This window comes from Zingiber officinale, chromosome 11A, assembly GCF_018446385.1.
Source record: "Zingiber officinale cultivar Zhangliang chromosome 11A, Zo_v1.1, whole genome shotgun sequence".
Lineage (NCBI taxonomy): Eukaryota > Viridiplantae > Streptophyta > Magnoliopsida > Zingiberales > Zingiberaceae > Zingiber > Zingiber officinale.
In genome coordinates, this window is record NC_056006.1 from 56,501,836 (window position 1) to 56,520,952 (window position 19,117).

Sequence of the window (19,117 nt, forward strand, 5' to 3'; positions counted from 1 at the left end):
CCTATTCCCCTCCTCTTCGTCACCGTCGCGGATTCGGCCGCTGTCCCTCTCCGGATCGGTTGCCTGTTCCCTAGCCACCTTCTGCCATAGTTGGATTCACCCTCCTCGCAATCGATCCACCGTCGTCACCACTTCATCGAGCCGGTGCTACCCGATCGCCGACGTGGGTGGGAGTTCAGGATCTGAGGGTAAGCTAGCCTCGACGATCACTTTCTTCCAATTATCGCTTGTGCCCTAGCTCCAGATCAGTCGCCTCTCTCTCGGCCGACCCTCCTTCCCTCTGCTCGAGCGCCGACATCCGATTCACTCCCACCTCCGGCCACTACAGAGTAGCCAACCAACGTCGAGCCCTAGACGTCGATCCCCAACCGACCGAGCGGGCTGGATCCCTACTAGAAGTGCTGATCGTGTCGGATCTATGCTCGACACCGAGTCTTCGATCTCAAGGTTGATCTACTCGGGTCGACCTTTTCCTCCTCCCCACTGTTGCCAGTAGCTAGCCCCCACAGATAGCCAGTCCTGATCAGTGCTACTCCGCTGCAGTAAACCACCAGAGAGGAAGGAGGTCAGCAGTTGATTTGGGTAACGGATTTGGGGTGAGTTGTTAGTTTAAAGATTGAGGATTAACTGTTAGGGTTTAATGCTTAGAGATATATATATATATATATATATATATATATATATATATATATATATAGCTTCAGTCACCCTAGCTTCAAGTTAACAGTGGAGCATTCAAAATTTAGGTGAGTTTTGGAATGTTTACGCTTGTAGCAAACCCTAATTGGGAAGTGAGATGGTTGAGGTTAATTTGTTTAGCTATTTGGGTTATGATAAAATTTAGCTATGTTGTATGCAGACTTTGATTCGAGATGAGCATCTCAACGTGGGATCTATCCGATACGATCTCCATTTTTTAGGCAGGTACCTTTGACTTATAGTAGTAATGGTTGTGTTTAGCTACCATTGGTATGTCACTACTTGATACCTATAGCATGTCTTTGTTTGTTATTTTCTGTTATGCATTTAGACTTATATTCTTTTGTTCTTTGCATGTGTACTTATGATCATATAAGTAGTGACATACATTGTCTTCCTGTGTACAGGATTAGTTACTAGACATACCTGACATGTGTACCTAGTTTCATGATACTTAGATTATGGAGGTGTCAGGATTTACATGCTGTAGTGTCATGCATCATCTTGCATGATCACATGCTGAGCAATTGTTGGCTCAATTGTTGTTGAGCACATCGCCAGTTACATGATCTGCACATACAACCACTCATGGGTTAGTGGTACATCAAGCAGGATGTGTGCAGTTTGCTCTGCCAGGGCTCCATTGGTCCGCTTATGGATAGCGATGACTGCAGCATGTAGCGGGCAAGGATCCCTCCCCTTCACCATGATAAGGGAGATGAGAGCTTAGGCTCCCCCACTATGTTTGGGGTAGGAGAATAGGTATACTCCGATAGTATCCTGTCCACTCGGTCACTCAGGAGTAGTGATGGCAGAGTACACAGTTGTCATAGTCCTACCCACTCGGTCTCACCATCGCATGTGAGATGGTTGACTGACGTCAGGGGTGACCATGTCATATTTGCATCATATGCATAGATTGCATTATTGTTTGTGGTTGCTGCATTTTTGGTGGATGCATATGATTGACATGCATACAAGAGACATTTTGTATCTGGTCTAACGACCCTTATATCCTGATAGGAGGTTCTGGTGAGTACAGTTTCTTCAACCTTTCAGTTCACATTTCCTATTATTGTTCGGGAAACTGTACCACATGATTATTACTGGTAGTTATATTTTACTATGTATGTCCGCTTGATACCCGCTAAGTTGTTGAACTCACTACCCTTTATTTTTCCTGTTGTTTTCATATTAGCACATAGATATGTCGTGTTGCTTGGAGTATCCTGTCTGTCGATCCCACATCACAATAGAAGACGATTTACCTCGCTCTTGATTTCTTTTTATATATTCTTTATTGATTTAGCTTTGTATTGGTGTTTAGTCATGTGACTATTTTATTGTTTTGGTGTTGTATTTGTGTTTAAGCCGTGCCGACACGCATTGTGTTGTTTTCGTTTGTATGAGCTTTCCTATTGTTTTTCCGTTGTGTTCTTAGTACAATCGTGTGGGCTGTTATATATATAACTGCGTGGTTGTATAAATATATTCCAGTCGTGTGGGCTGATGTATTTTGTTTGTGATGTATTCATGCTTCAGATTGTCATCGGTATAGAGGAGATGCTATCGGATTTTCCTCTGGCAGGAACTCCTCTGGGGCATGACAAAGGAAGCACTTGGAGAAGATGTTTTTGCCTAAGTTGACCTTACGATCTTCTCATTGGCTTGAGAGGATCATAGAAAATGGGGTCATAACCATGTCATATTTATTTATGTATATATGTGATGTATGTCATGATATACTTATGATTGTATGCGATACATGTATAGTTTAATCATGATTAGGTCTTTTTAAATATACCTACCAAAGTTTGGTACTCACTTCTAGCTCGATCAATTGTAGTCAGGTTTTGCCAAAGTAAAGTGACTCGATTTATCTTGCCAGAGTACGACAGGACAATTGTGATGTCCGACTACTAAAACTTTGGGCGTGTGACTTAACTAAGTTGAGAACTTATAGGCATATCTCATACGATGAAATTAAAATTATACTAGCCTTGGGTGATTAGCCAAAGCTAAGTCAAGATGAGTTATAATATAAATTTCATAAGATGGGCAAATGAATAAATAGTCTTATTCACACAATGATACAAAAGTTATATATGATGTAATTAGTAAATATTGCCTACCTAAGTTATACTAAGTCTTGGGTGATTAGCCAAAGCTAACTCAAGATGTGGTATAATATGGATCTTGTCCCACATGAATGTTATCGCGATTGGATTTGGAGCTAGTAGTGTGGGTAAAACCATATCCATGACTTGCTCCTACCAAAACTTTACAATTTAGCGGGAGAATCATTTAATTAAAGTCCTAGTTAAATGATCAAAATATGATACTTATTTCTGCATTTTATTATTGTAGATCACCATGTCGTCAAATACGTCAAATACTCTCTCTCTACGATCTGTCCTTGATAAGGACAAGCTCAATGAAGCTAACTTCCTGGACTGGTATAGAAACCTTAAAATAGTTTTCAAGCAAGAAAGTGCCCCCCACTACTGCCACTAGAGCTGATAAGGATGCTTATAAGAAGCATCAAGATGATGCATTAGATGTATCATGTCTTATGCTCGCTACCATGAACTCTGAGCTTCAGAAGGAACATGAGAACATGGATGCTTATGATATGGTTGAACATCTTAGACAACTATATCAAGGACAAGCAAGACATGAGAGATTTGAGATCTCCAAGACTCTATTTCAATGCAGAATATAAGAAGGAAGTCTCGTAGGGCCTTATGTGCTCAAAATGATTGGGTATATGGAGAATCTACAAAAGTTGGGATTCCCACTAAGCCAAGAATTAACCACTGACCTTATTCTGCAGTGATTGTCCGAGAGCTACAGTCAATTTGTCGTGAACTATAACATGAATAAAATTAACAAACCATTACTTGAGGTGTTGAGCATGTTGAGAACTGTTGAACTCAACCTTAAGAAGACAAAGCCTAGTACCATTTTGATGGTGCCAAAGGGCAAAGACAAGTGGAAGTCTAAAGGTAAGGGTAAGACCCAAGCCAAAAGTAAAGGCAAGACTCATGCACTAAAACCTAAAGGCGGGGTAGCTAAGGAAGGAACGTACTTCCACTGTGATGAGACCGGACATTGGAAGAGGAACTGCAAATTATAACTAGAGGAAGTGAAAAGGAAGAGAAGTGAAACTTCTGCCTCAGGTATATATGTTATAAAAGTCAATCTGTCTATTTCTTCTTCTTGGGTATTAGATACCGGATGTGCATCTCACATTTGTACTAATGTGTAGAGCTTAAGAAATAGTAGAACATTGACAAAAGATTAAATGAACCTACGAGTAGGCAATGACGCAAGAGTTGCTGTTATAATTATATAAACATATTCCTTATCTTTGTCCACTGGACTTATTTTAGAACTTGAAGAGTGTTGTTATGTGTTTGCCTTAACTAAGAACATCATCTCTGTTTCTTGTTTAGATAAGAAAGGATTCTCATTTGTAATAAAGGACAAATGTTGTTCCGTTTATTTTAATAAAATGTTCTATTGAAGTGCACATCTTGCGAATGGACTCTATGTTCTAGACTTTGACAACTCAATCTATAACATAAATATCAAACAGTTCAAGTCTAATGATTTGAACCAAACATATCTCTGGCATTGTCGCTTAGGTCACATAAATGAAAGTCGCATATCCCAACTCTATAAGAATGAACTTTTGGACTCATTGAATCATATGAGGCATGCGAATCTTGTCTTCAAGGCAAGATGACAAAGACTCCATTTAGTGGACATAGCGAAAGAGCTCATGACTTGTTAGGACTCATATATACAAATGTATATAGCCCTTTCAGAATAACAACTAGAGGAGGCTACTAATACTTCATTACTTTTACTGATGATTTCAGTAGATATGACTATGTGTATCTGATGAGACACAAGTCAGAATCCTTTGAAAAATTCAAAGAATTCAAGAATAAAGTACAAAATCAACTTGGCAAGAGTATTAAGATGCTCCAATCAGATCGACGTGGGGAATACCTTAGCCAAGAACTTCATGACTATCTCATTAAGTGTGAGATCATATCTCAACTCACTCCATCTGGAATATCATAATGGAATGGTGTATCAAAAAGGAGAAATCGTACTTTATTAGATATGGTACGATCAATGATGAGTCAAACAGAACATCCTACTTCCTTCTGGGGACATGCTCTAGAGACGGCTGCTTTCACATTTAACCGCGTTCCAGCTAAGGCCGTAAGAGTCCCAAGATATCTTTTATGAAGATTTGGGATTGTGAGACTTACATTCGACGACAAGTCTCAGATAAACTAGGACCTAAATTAGACAAGTGCTATTTTGTATGATATCCTAAGGAAAAAAAAGGATATTACTTCTATAATCTTACACAAGGCAAAGTATTTGTTGCCAAAACTGGTGTCTTTCTATAAAGAAAGTTTATTTCTAGAAAAACTAGTGGGAGTAAAGTTAATCTTGAAGAAATTCAAGATACACAAACTAGCACCGAAGCCTTAATGGAAACTGAATAGGTACCACAAGATATTTTTATGGATCATGATTTTGTTATACCGCAAGAAGTTGTAGAGCAACAACCTGTTCAAGTAGCACAAGCTCTACGCAGATCTAATAAGACCCGTCGTCAACCTAAGAGTTATTCTTTTCTCTTGTCTGACAACGATCATGTAGTGCTAGTTGGTCTCAACGAACCTACATCTTATAAGGAAGCTGTACGAGGCTCAGATTATGAGAAATGGCTAGAGGCCATGAAATCCGAAATGGAATCCATGTACACTAACCAAGTATGAACTTTGGTTGATCTAAGGAATCAAACTCATTGGGTGTAAATGGGTCTTCAAAGTGAAGACTGACATGGATGGTCATATGCATACCTATAAAGGTTGATTGATGGCTAAAGGATTCAAGTAGATTCATGGTATAGAGTATGATGAAACATTTTCACCAGTTGTGATGCTCAAGTCCATTCGGATCATGCTTGCTATTGCAGCTTATTATGATTACGAGATCTGACAGATGGATGTCAAAACTGCATTTCTTAACGGAAATCTACTCGAGGATGTATACATGACACAGCCTGATGGTTGTAGATCTAAAGAATGCTGGAAAGGTTTGTAAGTTGTAAAGATCTATTTATGGATTGAAGCAAGCTTCTAGAAGTTGGAATCTTCGATTCGATGATGCAATCAAAATGTTTGGCTTCATTAAAAATGAAGATGAACCTTGTGTCTACAAGAAGGTTAGTGGGAGCACAGTTATCTTTCTCCTATTGTATGTAGATGACATACTTCTCATTGGAAATAATATCTCTACTCTTCAGTCGGTGAAGACTTGACTTGAGAATTGTTTCTCAATGAAGGACTTAGGTGAAGCAGCTTATATTTTAGGCATCAAGATCTATAGAGATAGATCTAAAAGATTACTTGGTCTAAGCTAGAGTTTATACATTCATAAGGTGCTTAAATGTTTTGCCATGGAGAATTCCAAGAAGGGATTCCTACCTAAGTCACATGATGTTAGTCTTTCGAAGACTCAATGCCCCTCTTCTAAGGAAGAAAGGGACCGCATGGATCAGATTCCTTATACATCTGTTATAGGGTCTATCATGTACGCCATGCTTTGTACTCGCCCAAATGTCTCGTATGCATTAAGCATGACGAGTATATACCAGTCAGATCCAGGTGAAGATCACTGGACAACAGTAAAAAATATTCTTAAGTACTTGAGAAGCACTGAAAATTATTTCTTGATTTTTGGAGGCGATGAAGAGCTTGCTGTAAAGGATTACACCGATGCTAGCTTCCAAACTGACAAGGATGATTATAGATCGCAGTCAGGGTATGTATTTTGCTTAAATGGTGGTGCTGTGAGCTGGAAGAGTTTCAAGTAAGACACAGTCGTTGATTCTACAACAGAAGTCGAGTACATTGCCACTTCAGCTGCAGCTAAAGAGGTTGTTTGGATTAAGAAGTTCATTACAGAGCTTGGTGTTTTTCCTAGTATAGCGAACCCAATAGACCTCTATTGTGATAACAATGGGGCTATTACACAAGCTAAGGAACCTCGCTCTTATAAAAAATCCAAACATATACTACGGCGATTCCATCTCATTCGAGAGATCATCGATAGAGGAGATGTGAGGATATGCAGAGTATCAACCGATGCTAACATTGTGGATCCCTTGACCAAAGCTTTAGCATAGAGGAAGCTTGATGGTCATACTAGGTCACTAGGTATTAGATATTTCAGTGATTGGCACTAGTGCTAGTGGAAGATTGTTAGTATTAGCCCTAGTACCAATTATGAGATGATTGTAAAAGGCTCCTTTTGTATCATATTTCATTATTAATAAAGGTAAAGTTGATTATTATATTTACTTCAATTCAGTGCCGAATGAATAAGTATAATAAAGTCGTAGAGTAGAAGGTTCTAATTTACAACATATCAATTGGTTGAATTGATAGTGAGATATTGTAGATATACATAGAACACTACTCTTAACTATTCCTACTCAAACATTAATATGCAAGGACAATATTAATGCGTTGAGACTAGCATGTAGATCAACAGATGACTTAATCTTACAAGTTATGGATATGAGATATCAGGTTGATACTTGAGTATATATTAAAGAATATATACTGAATGACCCGCCGTGAGAATATTTCATGGATTGTTATATGAGTGTCATAGACATTCTCATGTGACTATTAGTATGAATAGTCCGACCTGAAGTCACTACGGTTCCCTACATAAGGAGTTGTATACTTTGGTATTGACAAACGTCACCCATAACAGGGTGGACCATAAAGTCGATCATTGGGTATGCAATAAGTTATGCGGAAGGATATGAGTGATGTAGATGGGATCTATCCCTTCCATATAACGGAAGTGATATCTATGGACCCCTTGATTAGTAGGACACAAGAATGCATGGTCACGCTTAAAAGAGTCAATATGCGATATTGAGCTTATTTGATTGAGTGTCTACTTAGAGATCAAGAAACACAAAGATTGATAAGAGGATGACACTGTCTATGTCTCATTGATCAATATAGATATCAAGAATAGAAGGATTGAATCATACAAGATAATAGCCACAGAAAGGTTAAGTCGAATCTCGACATTCTCGTCACTTGGGTAGCAATGATGTTTTGTTAGATGCCACTCATTGCTTATGTATCTAAATGTTGATTTGGATACATTGTCAACGTTACGAGAATCTATTGGGTCACACACACAAAGAACAAGTCAATGGAGATAGATTCATATGATGGATCATTGGATTAAATCTAATTCAAATTAGACTCATTGAGTTAAACTCAATTGAATCCAACTATTGGATTGAGCCCAATTTGAATTAGACTCATTGAGTCAATTGGATTGATGATTAATGAGTTGGACTCATTAAGTGATTTCATGAATTTGAATTCATGAAGAAAGAGGAGTGTACAACTTGAATTACTCATGCATTGAATGCATTGGATGAAGAGTGAACAATTTGAATTGTTCATGCATTGAATGCATTGGATGAAGAGTGAACAATTTGAATTGCTCATGCATTGGATGCATTGGATTCATTGGATGAAGACAAATATTAATGTCAATTAAGGCATAAGGCAATTTCATGAATCTATAAAAGGGGGTTTTTGGATTCATTTTGATGATGAGTTTTTAGTGTTATTGCTCTTCTTCCTCCTCCTCTCTTCCACTTGGCCGAAACTTCCAAGAAGGGTTGCTAGTACAACCGTTGGTTGTTTCATTCTCCACTTTGTGAGTTTGTGAGCCAAACGAGGTTTGTTCGTATGGATACCATAGAGGCGCGACCACTTGATCGCGCTAAGATCCGCATCTAAAGAAATGTTACTGTCGGGATTGCGAAGGGCACGCAACAAAGGCATAACTCCCTCTCATGTAAATCTTAGTATATGGTTTCCTTTCGCATGGATCTTTTGGAGGAACTAGATATTTTCCGTTGCGCATCGCGTGTTTAGCACCCTAGTTCCTTACACTCCATGCATTATACACCTAGAGCCTTCATACAATGTTCCACCTCTACATAAAACACATGGCATCTCTAGAGTGGAGGAAATTTTAACCAAGACTTTTCAATAGCCTCAATTCATTTGAAGATGTACTAGACTTAATTATAATTGTTTAATGTAAAAATTAACTCTTTCCTAATAGTCTAAGTTTTGAGAAATAGTGATTAGCTAATCAACATTAATATGGTACCAAAACTTACTTAGGATTGGAATCTGACTCGTGTCAAAAAAAATGTGTTGGAGGTCAGGGTCCAATGAAGTCAAATATTCTGCTCACGCACAGAGGGGGAATGTGAACTCTATAAATATATAAATTGGTCTTTTTCCTAATAGTTTGAGCTTTTGGGAATAGTGGCTAGCCAACCTACGTAACAATAACTTTCCACGCCAAAAGACGCACGGAGCATTAACAAACATTGTTATAATTGATTTGGTCTGATGGTACATAAAAGAATCTTCACTGGATTATGCAGAGAATATGATCATCAGATACTTTTTTGTGGCTTTGTAAAATGACTGAACTGCCCTTTTATACCTACACCCTTTAAAATGCTAAATTTCCCTATCATTATTTTTCGTAGTATGTCAGCATAGTCTACAAGCTTTTGACGTTTAATCTTCCAAAACTAAACAAAAAAAAAACTACCTCAGATTAGTTCAACACAGAATATACTCAAGGGTGCTTACACTTAGAAACTATCTAACAATTCTATTAGAGATTGATAAAAAGACATCCCAAGAAGCATCTCAGAAATTTCAATGGAAAGAGAATTGTAACAAGATGAAGCATAACAGCCAAGATGAAAGATAATGGCATGAAAGTATCAAATACTGCCAATAATAGCCACAAAGATATGGTTGAAAAAATTACGCCAGCTCATCATAGCAAGAAAATAACTTACAATCATCCACTGACATCTCAGTGCAACATCCCTTATAGTCTTTCGAGGTAGCATAGCAGCTATCTTGGTGTACTTCTGTATCCTTTCTTCACTTGAAAAACTGTAGACGACAAACAAATAATTGATGAAGGACCCGAGAAAATTGAAAAATTATGGCAGATTTACTGCACAGTAGACAAGCATGAAAGGCAAATCTGAAAAAAGCATGCAAACCTAAGCAAGTTGTAAGAAAATGTACATAAATAACAAGAGGTGGTAATGTGTGAAAGACAGAAAAAAGACAAATTCTGTTGAGAGAGATTTAGATGAAAAGATCAGAGAAGTAATTTGAGGGAAAAATTACCAATAACAAACCATGACATAGACAACAAGGTCACTGATAGTCACCATAAATATATGTTGCAGAATTCTAAAGACATTCCCTCATCAAATTTTAAATTTACCTGCTAATCTCCAACGTTTCTATGACACGTTTTCTTTTATGAACTAGAATGTTGTAGCTCTCCACCACAATAACAATCCAAAAGAAAAAAGGTTGATTTTTTTTTTGTGAAAAAGTGTTCATTATGATATGCAGATGTCATACATACTTTATTAGGCCTCTGTTCAAGGTTTCCACTTCATCTGGAGACCAATATGCAGGTGAACCAGAAACATGTCTGAACCTAGGCATCATTTTGTAAAAAACAGATCCTGTTGAGTATTGAACTTGAGTTGCGGCATCTATATGATTTGGCATGCCAAAGCTAGCAGGCATAAGAATGCTGGCCATGATACTATTTCCAGCCAAAGTAGGTACGTCACCAGGAGCCATCCCTGTTGAGCTATCAATTGCACTTGACTGGAAAGAGACCATGTGGAGATGACTGAAAGGAGAATTCAAATTTTCCTGATGAGAGTCATTGTTAGGATTGTCTTCCATCTTATACTAATACACTTGTGCATCACCAATTTATCACAGAGTATCCATAACTGCTACTAATCGTACAAGCAAAAGAAACCTCAAGAAACCACTGTCCAGCGAGAGTCCAGCAATATCCGCTTCTAATACGACATAGGCTAGAGTCTAGATAGCCAACAGCTCCAATTCTCTTTTTATAGCAGAACAAATACCTCAAAGAGGCAAGAAGTCAACCTTACCTGAAGAAGGGCCATGGCAAGTCAGTAGAATTAAACAGAAGGAAATATTTTTTATTAAAGGTGTCTTAGATTCTATTAACTTAAACTCATTTCATCCATGATATGAATCATTGGGCTACTGCCTTGGTGCTCAAAAAGGAAATTTAATAACTCAATCAGCATTCTTCAGACAAGACCAAACCAGAAATGCATCGGATTCCAAAAGAAATATACAAAGGTCAATCTTGATTGAAATACCAAAAGAAATACAACCCCAAAGGTCAATCTTGATTGAAATACCTCACCCAAGGCCTTTGAAGTTCGCATTCCTGAATCTTCTCAAACCATTCACATTGATAAAAACTTTACCCTTAAAAATTGAGGCGTAATAAGAACACAAAAGGCCCCAAACTGACCGAAGAATTCTCAACCAAGACAAGGAACTCTACAAAAATACTAAAAAGAGAAAGTACGAAGTGACAAAAAATGACAATTTTTGGACACTCACCTATCTCCGACACGCACCAGCAGCTATTCTCCCTCTCGAGAAGCACAGGAAAAAAAAATCTAACTAGATTCGGACCTTTTACTCCTTTCTCTATGCCGCGCAACTGATTTCCCTCCTCCACAATGGGAAGACAGATAAAAAGGCCCCTACTTTTTCGAGAGCATAGATCGATAAAATGGGTCTTTGGAGTTCGAAAGCAGCAGTATGAATCTGGGAAGCAAAATTAGATGCCAAACCTTCGGGTCACTGCCTCCCTCCACCACCGCCCTTTTGCTTCTCTGCCTCTTTCTTCACTCAAATCCTGGCCCTTTTGTAACCACTATCACTCCACTCCTGCCGCTCCTTTTACTCCTGCTTCCCAAGTCTCCTCCTCTTCTCCTCCCCACGAGATCAGATTTCTGGCAAATGGAGAAATGCCCATCCCGTTCCGCCTCCACCCTCAAGCGCTATTCGCCCCTCAATTCTAGGTTATTTACGATCCGATGCCACTTTGGCGGTAAAGTGTCAAGTTCCAACGGCGACAGGTGGCTCGATCGCCTCCCTCCGATCCGCCATGTTCGTTGCGCCGTTGACGGAATCTCAATCCTTCCTGCGCCCCTCTATTTATCCCCCGCATCAATACCTGCCAAATAATTGGTAAAAATAACGGTTAACGAATCGACGGTCCCACGTGGAGCGTGGGTGTACAATAGAAGGCCGAGTTTATCAGAAATGTAGCGGAAAGTGGGTCAGGCATCACGGCCTCGCCTCAGCCTGGCTTTTTGCCAAAAGAGAGCGACGAAGAGCCGCTACAAAGTATGGCGCATAGCGAGAAGCCCCACTCGCCGACGCGTGTGCCTCACGGGCCCTGGAAGACGGAGTGCAAGGTCGACAACTTGGTGCAATCCGGCAGCGGCATTCCAATTTGGGCAAGAGGAAGAATGGCAGGAGAGAGAAGAGACAGGCAGCCGTGAGTTAACACACGTGGACGCATACTAGTGGACAACAATGGCGGCCGCGATGTGGGGTACGAAATGGGGAGTACTGGGAAAAGTATAGAAAAAAGGAAAAGAATTAATCGTGACCCCACTAATCGTACATGGAAATAAAGTGGAGGGGGAAAGGTACGGCCAGGATGCGGTTTGGGTACAAGCTGAGGGCGACGTTGGCCGTACTTTATTTGTTCGAAATTGCAACTCATCGGACCACGTTGTTTGTTGTCAAATTTTACTGTCATTTTCTCAGATTTATTAGATCACGTTTCGTTTCAATTTTGGTTTTACTAAAAATTCAAAGGCCGAACGTATAGTCAAAAGTTCCTTTTTATTATTATTAAAATAATATTTTATCCATAATTTAATACGGAGCAAATTTAAATATCATTTCATTCCTAATTTAATACCTAAAAATATCTTTTTATCTACTTAAAATATTTTCACCAAAGTTACATTACAAAAGAATGGTAAATTATTATTGAAAAATATTTATAAATAAAATTTATAAATTATGTTCATTTAAAAATAACTTTAAGTTCCTGTATTTTTTATTAAGTTATAATTTACCTCTCATATTTAAAAAATAATACTTAACTTCTTTGACCTCAAGTTAAAATAAAAAATGAAAATGATCAAAATAATTTTGAAAGAGAATAAAAAAGAGAATCCTCACAAACTCTAAGACTCATTTGACCTTAACCCTCACAAAATTCATATACGCACTTACTTAAACAATAAAAAAAAATAACAACTCTGAAAAGGATATTCATTAAATTAAAAATGAGTCAAAATTTTAAATTGATGAACCAAAATCAATTCGAGATGGAACAAAATTTATCATTAAAAATCTCCTCCTTCTCATCAAATATGGCATACAATGAACTAGAAGTGAAGTGTTGGTATAGTAAAATTGTACTAATACGCACATTAAAGACATTATAAAATCTAGGAAGAAAGTTTATAGGCTATTATGACTACAAGATCAGTGCTCAAATATCTTAATATACCACATAAATCTAAAACTACTAACATCTAATGGACTCGAAGCAGTGAATACCAGCTGACGTGGAGGTTAAAGTCAAATGATCAAAATCACAGTGTCACGCCTCAGAGGAGTCCCTGTCCGAGAAAATTTCGGCAGCATCTCCCCTGTACGGTGGACAATCTGAAACTTTTCTACATCTCACAAATACCTCAGCCACAGGCGGCTGGAATAACAACAATAAATAAAATCAATCACCACGCAGTTTATATATGTATTCAGCCTCTGGCTGTCACAACCACGCAGTTAATAAAATAAAACAACATAGTAATACTCTGACTCGAAATCAACCCTACTCAACTACACTCGTAAAACCCAAATCCGATTTTTCTTACCTCTTCTGCCGTCTAGGCAGGCATGTAGTAGAGTAAATCCAAATCATACCAAAAGTCCATCCAACGGAAAGATTCCATACAACATCCATATGTAAGTTCAAAAACAAAACTAAAACAAGTCTGATAGCGAAAAGCTAAAATGAAACAACAACTCAAAAACCAGCAGAGGAGTAGCACTACATGCAGTGGGGACTAGCGACTGGAACTCCCTCCTGACAGCATCAACCTGAAAATAACAACAATGGAGGCGGGGTGAGTCCAACACTCAGCAGGTACAATTGATATGCAAAGTAAAGAAATAACACCTAACACTAATCATGCGTACAGTCTCCTGATATAAGAAAGATATAAATATGCATCTCAAGTAAACAGAGAATGTCAGACTAACCAGTCCCGAGTATAAGGTCAAACAACCGAGTGGTATAGGAATCAGATGCATGTCAAACATAGGTATCCAACAATATGCAGCATATAAATGCAGCAACCACAAACACAGCAATAAATGCATCATGCATATGATGCCAATGATGCGCCCCGTCACCCGACGCCATCGATCATCTCATACAAAAATGAGGCCGAGTGGGTAGGGACAACCGTGCACTACTACTCCCGATGAGTGACCGAGTGGACGGATGTCCGAGTACACCTATCCTCCTACCCCAAATCATAGATGGGGAGCGAATGCTCTCAACTCCCGACTCAAGGGGAGGAATCCCTGCCGGATAACTCGTTGTGTCACACTACCCATGAGCGGACCAACCGAGCAACACACTCTGCCCGAATCGACCACTAACCCATGAGTGGTGGTGTGTGCAGATCCAACTGGCGATGTGCTCAAGAATAATGGAGCGGACTATCGCACAAGATGCAATCATGCAAATGATGCATGGCAATAACCATATAAACATCCTGACCTAATCCATATATATAGAAATGTGCACCCTAGGTCAAAGAATCATATCAAATCAAGGTACACAGAAGGTATAAAAACCTAGGTCCTGAACATGGTCAAGCATGGCATATCACTACCTCTATAAGCATGTATAAACAGGTAAAAATATACCTGAGATGCAAAACCAATCAATCAATCAAGCATGTAAGATTTGGGTAGTGATTAACCGATATAGATAAGAAACATAATTAATGAAACATGTTAATTCCATTACTAAGCATATCAAAGACAACAAGAGTCAAAAGTACCCGCCTCCAAATAAGAAATGTCCAATCCAACGTCGAGATACCGTCTCGCGTCAAAGTCCTGTGTTATCAAACAGATAATGTATTTAGCTATATAACTAAATAAAAATCTCCAAACCTATTTAATAACCTTATCCTTCCTTAGAAATGGAATTGATCCCATATAACAAAACAAGCAATGGATTAAATTCAATACCAATCCAATTCTATACATAACCTAATTCATCATATAAACTTAACTCACATCTACCATCATAATAGTCCAACCAACACAGAATCTACTACAAGGATCTGTTATCCTACACCTTACCTAGATTCCCAGAGAAACGTTGCTGCCTAAGAAAAGTAGCCTGTTAGAAAGTGCCGAACCCAAAACAAACCACAGAACAGACCTTGCTGGAATTCTTCCCACGAAACAGATCAATATGGTATCAAGCAATAATATCCTTGATCGAACAAGAACAAATATCAAGCTATGGGAATCATAGATCTAAACACCAACCTAATTAACAACCTAACCTTACCTTAATCGATTTGTCTCCGAGAAAAATGAAGCAAGGCCGACTGTAAAAATCAAACCCAGGGCACGGGACTGGTGAGGAAGATCCCTGCGATCGCCGGCTGCTCAAACACGAAACAAGGCAGTGGCTGGCAGTGGCGTCGGAGCCGGCTACAAGCTAGGGCACGGTGTTGGCGCAGGGGTGATCGAGAGTGAGGGGGTCTCGGAACAGATCTGGTGGCCGGCTGTCGACGCTAGGCTAAGAAGAAGGGTCGGCGTCGACTCGGCCGGTGGCGGCGACGCGATGCAACGAAACTGATCTTCCTTCCGGCGAGCCCCTGCTGGCCGAGGGGTTTCTGTCGCGAGGAGGAGGAGGAACCACCGCGGGCGGCAGCGGTTAGGGCAGAGAGATTTCGCGTGGGGAAGAAGGGGCGCGGCACGGTTTCGGCGAGAGAGAAACGGCGATAAAAGCAAAGGAAAAAGAAATAAGAAAATAAAAAGGAAAAGGATATATAAATATAATCTTTTCCTCGCTTAAATCGGGTAGCCTAAACAGGCATTTTCCGGACCCCGTTCTTGTTCCCGTTAACTCGTCCATACGAGCTCCGAAAAATTCCCGAAAAATGTCCAAAAATTCCGGAAAAATCCCTTATTAATATTCGCCTATTTCCGGTATTTTACACACAGGGTTGAATGGACTATGAGACCGCGGAGTACGGATCAGGCAAAGTTGACCAAACGAGCCCTGAGAGTTGGTCAGACGTGAAACGCTGAACAGACCGTCTAAACGACCGTCCTTCGCACTTGCAGCCGAGGTTAAGAGTCAAATACTAAGTTATCCGGTCCACTGCCCTAGCCGATCGGACCTAAGGTCCGATCGGATGCAATACGTCTCTCCGACAACAGTAAGGCCGAGTGAAGAACAGACTGATAGCTCCATTCAGCACTGTCGAGATGATGGCGTCCCAGCCGAGTGGCCCTAGTCGGCCTACAGCAGGACCCACATGCGCATCCTATCATGCTCTTTTGGAAGCTTATACTGTCGACAACAAAGAATGTCCTACATGTAAATTGTCCTTTAGAAGCTTCTAGCCTATCACATCAGAGATTTATGTGCTCGCTCAAGGAAAGGTATCAGGGACACTTTTTGACTTGTTTTTTCCTAGGAACCTTTGAAAAATGTGCATATGCATTGGGATACGTGCACAGACGCTATAGTGACACTATAAAAGGACTCTCCATCTACAGGCAGAGGAATGTGATGCTTCATTATTCTACATGCTCTTTGCTATTGTTTACTGCTTCTATTCTTTCCTCCCAAACCGAAGACTAACTTGAGCCTTGGAGGACCAACATCGAGGACCCCTTCCTGGCTCAGTACTAATGCTCCTGATTTTGCAGGACAACGCAGAGTCTTCTTCCAATCAACACTAGAGCCATGTTCCTAGCTAACCATCTTCTTAGCTTGCAGACATGATCAAAAGTAATAAATTATTTTGGTCATTACCATTTTTTTTCAACGTTCATAATTAGGGTTTAGGTCAACACATAAATTTTCAACATTCAGAATTAGGGTTTATTCTCTTTGTTCCATTTCAGGGTTATTTTGATCATTACCATTTTTTCCATTTTGATTGAGGTCAAAGGGGCTAAGTGTTTAGGTCAACACATAAATTAGGGTTTAGGTCAACACATAAATTTTCAACATTCAGAATTAGGGTTTATTCTCTTTGTTCCATTTCAGGGTTATTTTGATCATTACCATTTTTTCCATTTTGATTGAGGTCAAAGGGGCTAAGTGTTATTTTTTAAATACAGAATGACAACCTGTAACTTGATAGAAAACACAGGAGCTTAAAGTTATTTAGCCTTAATAAAACTCCATTAACATGATAAATAATTAAAAGAACTTTCAAATGAAATAATATGAAACTTAATAACAATTTAAAATTATAAATTTTTTAATAAAAAGCAAATAAGCTTCAACCATGAACTCAAGTTAAATTTGAACCAAACTCAACTTGTAAAAAAAAAAAAATCAAATTTGAACTATCATTTTAACGACTTTAGTTTATTTTAGACTTGACTTAGTTTATTTGGCTCGATTACCTTATCAAATAAATTTGAACATCGTGAAGTTTTACTCGATTTGGCTAATTTACTACCCTAAATTTTTTTAGCCCATGTGTCCAAGTATTTTTCTGCCCTTATTCACTTGGAGGTAACCGATCCAGTCCTACGAAAGTTTTCCGCCAACCATCGAATAAATCTAGAAAGTGCACATGGCCACGGGATGACCCAACACTATGAGTGGTTCGAGCGCCGCAGACATTTATTTACGCTACGTGGGAATCAAACCCTTGTTGTTTGGGAAAGGCATTCTTCCACTGACCATCACACCAAGCCCTAATTAGAGCAACAGGTAAAGCCGTCACCTTAGCAACCCTTCTAAGATAACCCCACACTGTCTGAAAGGGGATAAATCATGGAGACATTTGTCCTAACACAGCAGCCTTTTACATGGGAGAGATAAGATACCTAGCTAAGCATTTTACATCCACTGATAATTAACTCTAAAATATATTAAAATAATCACTCATCCAAAATACAAATACCAACTAATCAATCCATGGGGCACCAAACCTTAATTAAATTATAGGAAGATGGACAATATTTTAACCATACTAATAATTTGAGGTATTTTTTAAAACTATTTTCCACATTTATTTTTATTTTTTATTTTATTATATTTTTAGTTTATTGAAATCATTGTGGTTTGCACTTTTCAGGACCATTGTCAATTATTTAATTAGATAAAAAATAATTTCCACTAGATCACCCCATCCATCCTTTACTAATTAGATTGATTGTAATTAGAGATAGCCAAGGGTAAAATATAGGGAAAAAAAAATAAAAACCACTTTTTTCAAATGATCCCATTTTAATTTTTTTTATAAGGATGCCTATGTCTATGTAAAATAATATAACTGTTATCCACTAAACTTTTTATTATTATTATCTCTCTTCTATATGTTCTATTTAAATCCTAAACCTAGAATGTATTATATTGGTTACGATCTCATAGCTGCTACACAATTATTACAGCTATGATTTTGTAACTGCTATAATATGGAAAAAAGAATTAAGACTAAAATTATTCAAAGCCTTCGAAAATACTTTAAATGATGTTTTTAGAGTTGAAATCGGGTTGTTATGGATTTCAACTCATAACTAGTTGTAAAACTCGAAACAAATTTTGATTTGATATATTGTGCATCTTGTGGTTCATCCTAAATTAAAAGCTATAGTCTCTCAAAGTTTAGGGTTTAAAGTAGTAGCTAAGAAACTGTAACTTCTATAACTCGGTAACATCTATAGTTTCATAGTTACTACAATTAAGATACCATATAGTTGTAACATCTATTGTTTCGTAACTACTACAATGTGAATGTTAAATCCTAAATTTTGAGAGGTCATAACTTTTGACTCGGGTTGAACAATAAGACGTACAATATATCAAATCGAAGCTTATTCAGATATCTGCAACTAATTACCAGGTGGAAGCTATAATGTGTTAGTGCAATTTATACTAACGGTCTAACTCAGATTTTGATGAATAACAAGTGAGTTAAGTTAGGTGTTATCATAATCTTACCTTGTTACCGAGTGTGTAGGATTGACTAACTTGATAGGTTAAGAGGACTTGATAACAGGAAGGAAGTCTAGTTGGGATGTTCAATTCTCGAGTGGCGAAGTCCAGATATGCGATTCTGGTAGGAGAA